The 6,623-nt window shown below is 44.9% G+C and overlaps 1 protein-coding gene across 1 annotated transcript in view; it reads right to left on the reverse strand.

Annotated features, from left to right (window-relative positions):
* The window catches only part of LOC142335055 (uncharacterized), a 68,904-nt gene extending 62,549 nt beyond the window's left edge, over positions 1-6,355 (reverse strand). Inside the window, exon 1 of the mRNA XM_075383383.1 lies at positions 6,088-6,355. The gene's annotated coding sequence lies outside the window, so the exon portion shown is untranslated. The remainder of the gene's footprint in view (positions 1-6,087) is intronic.
* Between the last annotated feature and the right edge of the window lie 268 nt (positions 6,356-6,623).

Below are 6,623 nucleotides of genomic sequence, written 5' to 3' on the forward strand. Positions count from 1 at the left end.
ACTATTACCTCATTTTATCCCCTTTGGAAAAATTACCCCCTTACTCTTACACCATTTTACCCCCCTTGGCAGCCCAACTCTTATCTCATTTTACCCCATCTGAACAAATTACATCCTCACTCTTACACCATTTTACCCCCCTTAGCAGCCCCACTCTTACACTTACATCATTTTACCCCCTCTTAACAGATTACCCCCTCACTCTTACACCATTTTAACCCCCTTAGCAGCCCAACTCTTACACTTACATCAATTTACCCGCTTTGAACAAATTACCCCCTCACTCTTACACCATTTTACCCCCCTTGGCAGCCCAACTCTTACATCATTTTACCCCCTCTGAACAAATTACCTCCTCACTCTTACACCATTTTACCCCCTTGGCAGCCCAACTCTTACATCATTTTACCCCCTCTGAACAAATTACCTCCTCACTCTTACTCCATTTTACTCCCCTTGGCAGGCCAACTCTTACCTCACTTTACCCCCTGTGGAGAAATTACCCCCTCACTCTTACCGCATTTTATCCCCTTTGGACAAATTACGCCCTTACTCTTACACCATTTTACCCCCCCTTGGCAGCCCAACTCTTACATCATTTTACCCGCTCTGAACAAATTACCTCCTCACTCTTACTCCATTTTACTCCCCTTGGCAGGCCAACTCTTACCTCACTTTTCCCCCTGTGGAGAAATTACCCCCTCACTCTTACCTCATTTTATCCCCTTTGGACAAATTACCCCCTTACTCTTACACCATTTTACCCCCCCTTGGCAGCCCAACTCTTACATCATTTTACCCGCTCTGAACAAATTACCTCCTCACTCTTACTCCATTTTACTCCCCTTGGCAGGCCAACTCTTACCTCACTTTACCCCCTGTGGACAAATTACCCCCTCACTCTTACCTCATTTTATCCCCTTTGGACAACTTACCCCCTTACTCTTACACCATCTTACTCCCCTTGGCAGCCCAACTCTTATCTCATTTTACCCCATCTGAACAAATTACATCCTCACTCTTACACCATTTTACCCCCCTTAGCAGCCCAACTCTTATACTTACATCATTTTACCCCCTCTGAACAAATTACCTCCTCACACTTACTCCTTTTTACTCCCCTTGGCAGGCCAACTCTTACCTCACTTTACCCCCTGTGGACAAATTACCCCCTCACTCTTACCTCATTTTATCCCCTTTGGTCAAATTACCCCCTCACTCTTACACCATTTTACCCCCTTGGCAGCCCAACTCTTACATCATTTTACCCCCTCTGAACAAATTACCTCCTCACTCTTACACCATTTTACCCCCTTGGCAGCCCAACTCTTACATCATTTTACCCCCTCTGAACAAATTACCTCCTCACTCTTACTCCATTTTACTCCCCTTGGCAGGCCAACTCTTACCTCACTTTACCCCCTGTGGAGAAATTACCCCCTCACTCTTACCTCATTTTATCCCCTTTGGACAAATTACCCCCTTACTCTTACACCATTTTACCCCCCCCCCCCTTGGCAGCCCAACTCTTACATCATTTTACCCGCTCTGAACAAATTACCTCCTCACTCTTACTCCATTTTACTCCCCTTGGCAGGCCAACTCTTACCTCAATTTACCCCCTGTGGACAAATTACCCCCTCACTCTTACCTCATTTTATCCCCTTTGGACAAATTGCCCCCTTACACTTACACCATCTTACTCCCCTTGGCAGCCCAATTCTTATCTCATTTTACCCCATCTGAACAAATTACATCCTCACTCTTACACCATTTTACCCCCCTTAGCAGCCCAACTCTTATACTTACATCATTTCAGCCCCTCTGAACAAATTACCCCCTCACTCTTACACCATTTTACCCCCTTAGCAGCCCAACTCTTACACTTACATCAATTTACCCGCTCTGAACAAATTACCCCCTCACTCTTACACCATTTTACCCCCCTTGGCAGCCCAACTCTTACATCATTTTACCCCCTCTGAACAAATTACCTCCTCACTCTTACACCATTTTACCCCCTTGGCAGCCCAAATCTTACATAATTTTACCCCATCTGAACAAATTACCTCCTCACTCTTACACCATTTTACCCCCCTTAGCAGCCCAACTCTTACACTTACATCATTTTACCCCCTCTGAACAAATTACCCCCTCACTCTTACACCATTTTACCCCCCTTATCAGCCCAACTCTTACACCTACATCAATTTACCCGCTCTTAACAAATTACCCCCTCACTCTTACACCATTTTACCCCCCTTGGCAGCCCGACTCTTACATCATTTTACCCCCTCTGAACAAATTACCTCCTCACTCTTACTCCTTTTTACTCCCCTTGGCAGGCCAACTCTTACCTCACTTTACCCCCTGTGGACAAATTACTCCCTCACTCTTACCTCATTTTATCCCCTTTGGTCAAATTACCCCCTTACTCTTACACCATTTTACCCCCCCCCCCTTGGCAGCCCAACTCTTACATCATTTTACCCGCTCTGAACAAATTACCTCCTCACTCTTACTCCATTTTACTCCCCTTGGCAGGCCAACTCTTACCTCATTTTACCCCCCCGTGGACAAATTAACCCCTCACTCTTAGCTCATTTTATCCCCTCTGAACAAATTACCTCCTCACTCTTACTCCTTTTTACTCCCCTTGGCGGGCCAACTCTTACCTCACTTTACCCCCTGTGGAGAAATTACCCCCTCACTCTTACCTCATTTTATCCCCTTTGGACAAATTACCCCCTTACTCTTACACCATTTTACCCCCCCTTGGCAGCCCAACTCTTACATCATTTTACCCGCTCTGAACAAATTACCTCCTCACTCTTACTCCATTTTACTCCCCTTGGCAGGCCAACTCTTACCTCACTTTACCCCCTGTGGACAAATTACCCCCTCACTCTTACCTCATTTTATCCCCTTTGGACAAATTACCCCCTTACTCTTACACCATCTTACTCCCCTTGGCAGCCCAACTCTTATCTCATTTTACCCCATCTGAACAAATTACATCCTCACTCTTACACTATTTTACCCCCCTTAGCAGCCCAACTCTTATACTTACATCATTTCACCCCCTCTGAACAAATTACCCCCTCACTCTTACACCATTTTACCCCCCTTAGCAGCCCAACTCTTACACTTACATCAATTTACCCGCTCTGAACAAATTACCCCCTCACTCTTACACCATTTTACCCCCCTTGGCAGCCCAACTCTTACATAATTTTACCCCCTCTGAACAAATTACCTCCTCACTCTTACACCATTTTACCCCCCTTGGCAGCCCAACTCTTACACTTACATCATTTTACCCCCTCTGAACAAATTACCCCCTCACTCTTACACCATTTTACCCCCCTTATCAGCCCAACTCTTACACTTACATCAATTTACCCGCTCTTAACAAATTACCCCCTCACTCTTACACCATTTTACCCCCCTTGGCAGCCCGACTCTTACATCATTTTACCCCCTCTGAACAAATTACCTCCTAACTCTTACACCATTTTACCCCCTTGGCAGCCCAAATCTTACATAATTTTACCCCATCTGAACAAATTACATCCTCACTCTTACACCATTTTACCCCCCTTAGCAGCCCAACTCTTACACTTACATCATTTTACCCCCTCTGAACAAATTACCCCCTCACTCTTACACCATTTTACCCCCCTTATCAGCCCAACTCTTACACTTACATCAATTTACCCGCTCTTAACAAATTACCCCCTCACTCTTACACCATTTTACCCCCCTTGGCAGCCCGACTCTTACATCATTTTACCCCCTCTGAACAAATTACCTCCTCACTCTTACTCCTTTTTACTCCCCTTGGCAGGCCAACTCTTACATCATTTTACCCCCTCTGAACAAATTACCTCCTCACTCTTACTCCATTTTACTCCCCTTGGCAGGCCAACTCTTACCTCACTTTACCCCCTGTGGACAAAATACCCCCTCACTCTTACCTCATTTTATCCCCTTTGGTCAAATTAACCCCTCACTCTTACACCATTTTACCCCCCTTGGCAGCCCAACTCTTACATCATTTTACCCCCTCTGAACAAATTACCTCCTCACTCTTACACCATTTTACCCCCTTGGCAGCCCAACTCTTACATCATTTTACCCCCTCTGAACAAATTACCTCCTCACTCTTACTCCATTTTACTCCCCTTGGCAGGCCAACTCTTACCTCACTTTACCCCCTGTGGAGAAATTACCCCCTCACTCTTACCTCATTTTATCCCCTTTGGACAAATTACCCCCTTACTCTTACACCATTTTACCCCCCCTTGGCAGCCCAACTCTTACATCATTTTACCCGCTCTGAACAAATTACCTCCTCACCCTTACTCCATTTTACTCCCCTTGGCAGGCCAACTCTTACCTCACTTTACCCCCTGTGGACAAATTACCCCCTCACTCTTACCTCATTTTATCCCCTTTGGACAAATTACCCCCTTACTCTTACACCATCTTACTCCCCTTGGCAGCCCAACTCTTATCTCATTTTACCCCATCTGAACAAATTACATCCTCACTCTAACACCATTTTTCCCCCCTTAGCAGCCCAACTCTTATACTTACATCATTTCACCCCCTCTGAACAAATTACCCCCTCACTCTTACACCATTTTACCCCCCTTAGCAGCCCAACTCTTACACTTACATCAATTTACCCGCTCTGAACAAATTACCCCCTCACTCTTACACCATTTTACCCCCCTTGGCAGCCCAACTCTTACGTCATTTTACCCCCTCTGAACAAATTACCTCCTCACTCTTACACCATTTTACCCCCTTGGAAGCCCAAATCTTACATAATTTTACCCCATCTGAACAATTTACCTCCTCACTCTTACACCATTTTACCCCCCTTAGCAGCCCAACTCTTACACTTACATCATTTTACCCCCTCTGAACAAATTACCCCCTCACTCTTACATCATTTTACCCCCCTTATCAGCCCAACTCTTACACTTACATCAATTTACCCGCTCTTAACAAATTACCCCCTCACTCTTACACCATTTTACCCCCCTTGGCAGCCCGACTCTTACATCATTTTACCCCCTCTGAACAAATTACCTCCTCACTCTTACTCCTTTTTACTCCCCTTGGCAGGCCAACTCTTACCTCACTTTGCCCCCTGTGGACAAATTACCCCCTCACTCTTACCTCATTTTATCCCCTTTGGTCAAATTACCCCCTTACTCTTACACCATTTTACCCCCCCCCCCCTTGGCAGCCCAACTCTTACATCATTTTACCCGCTCTGAACAAATTACCTCCTCACTCTTACTCCATTTTACTCCCCTTGGCAGGCCAACTCTTACCTCATTTTACCCCCCCGTGGACAAATTAACCCCTCACTCTTAGCTCATTTTATCCCCTCTGGACAAATTACCCCCTCACTCTTACACTATTTTACCCCCCTTGGCAGCCCAGCTCTTACCTCTTTTTACCCCTGAAAAAAAATTCCCTGAAAAGTTCTCCCATTGCAGCTCATTTCAGTTCACTCTAAATGGCTGATTTAGTCAGGGGGGGGGGGTATTTCCTCAAAATTCCTCCCATTGAAGCCCACTCTCACATGGCAATTTTAGTCGGGGGGGAGGGGGGGTAATTCCTGAAAAGTGCTCCCATTGCAGCCCACTCTTACATGGAAATTTTAGTCAGGAGGGGGGTTAATTCCCTAAAAGTCCTCCCATTGCAGCCCATTGCAGCCCACTCTTACTTGGCAATTTCATTCAGGGGGATAATTCCCGAAAAGTCCTCCCATTGCAGCCCAACTCTTACATCATTTTACCCCCTCTGAACAATTTACTCCCACACTCTTACATCAATTTACCCCCCATAGACATATTACCCCCCCCCCCCGGGTGAGCATAAATTGTTTTTGGCCCCCACGTGCACGTGCTTTTTTCTTACATAGTAACGTGGTATATTACCACATATAATTTGTAACTGGGGGTCATAAAAAATACTGGGTGGCCGAAACAGAAAAGATCCGATTTTTCTACTAGGGTTTTAACTTGTAGTTTGCGTCAATTTAAAACCCATACTATGTGCATGTACCTTCAATGTCTGCAACGCAATGAGCTGCAGTCAACTACCCAGTGTTCACTCACTATTGCCCCTCCACAGAATCCCCCCGAATGATTCCCGCCACTCGAGGGTGGAAGTTGAATTCTGACAAAGAAGGTCCTCGAATTGCTTCTTGCTCCATTTACAATCAGTGACGTCACTCCACGAAACAAAACACCATCTGCGTGTGCTAAGTTTGGTTGAATGTTTCCTCCTTCTCGTGAACAAAAGATGGAGTTTTTCATGTGGGCTTAAAATTTTTTTAAAAATTTTGAACAAATATTCTTTGTCACATCCCCCCATCTTAGTGGGCATATAAATGATTTCAGGCTCACAGGCTCAACTACATCAAGCAACCTACACTAAATATAACAAAAATCAATCGATTCTTAATTGATTTTTGCGGTCAGGAATTATGTATCATAAATAGGCTTTAACTAAAGCTTGATATGTTCATATTCTATTTTCAAAATGCAGACTAATTTAACGTTTTTACCTAAAAAATTTCCAGCACAAATTTTGAGTGG

This window comes from Convolutriloba macropyga, chromosome 2, assembly GCF_964194025.1.
Source record: "Convolutriloba macropyga chromosome 2, txConMacr16.3, whole genome shotgun sequence".
Classification (NCBI taxonomy): Eukaryota; Metazoa; Xenacoelomorpha; order Acoela; family Convolutidae; genus Convolutriloba; species Convolutriloba macropyga.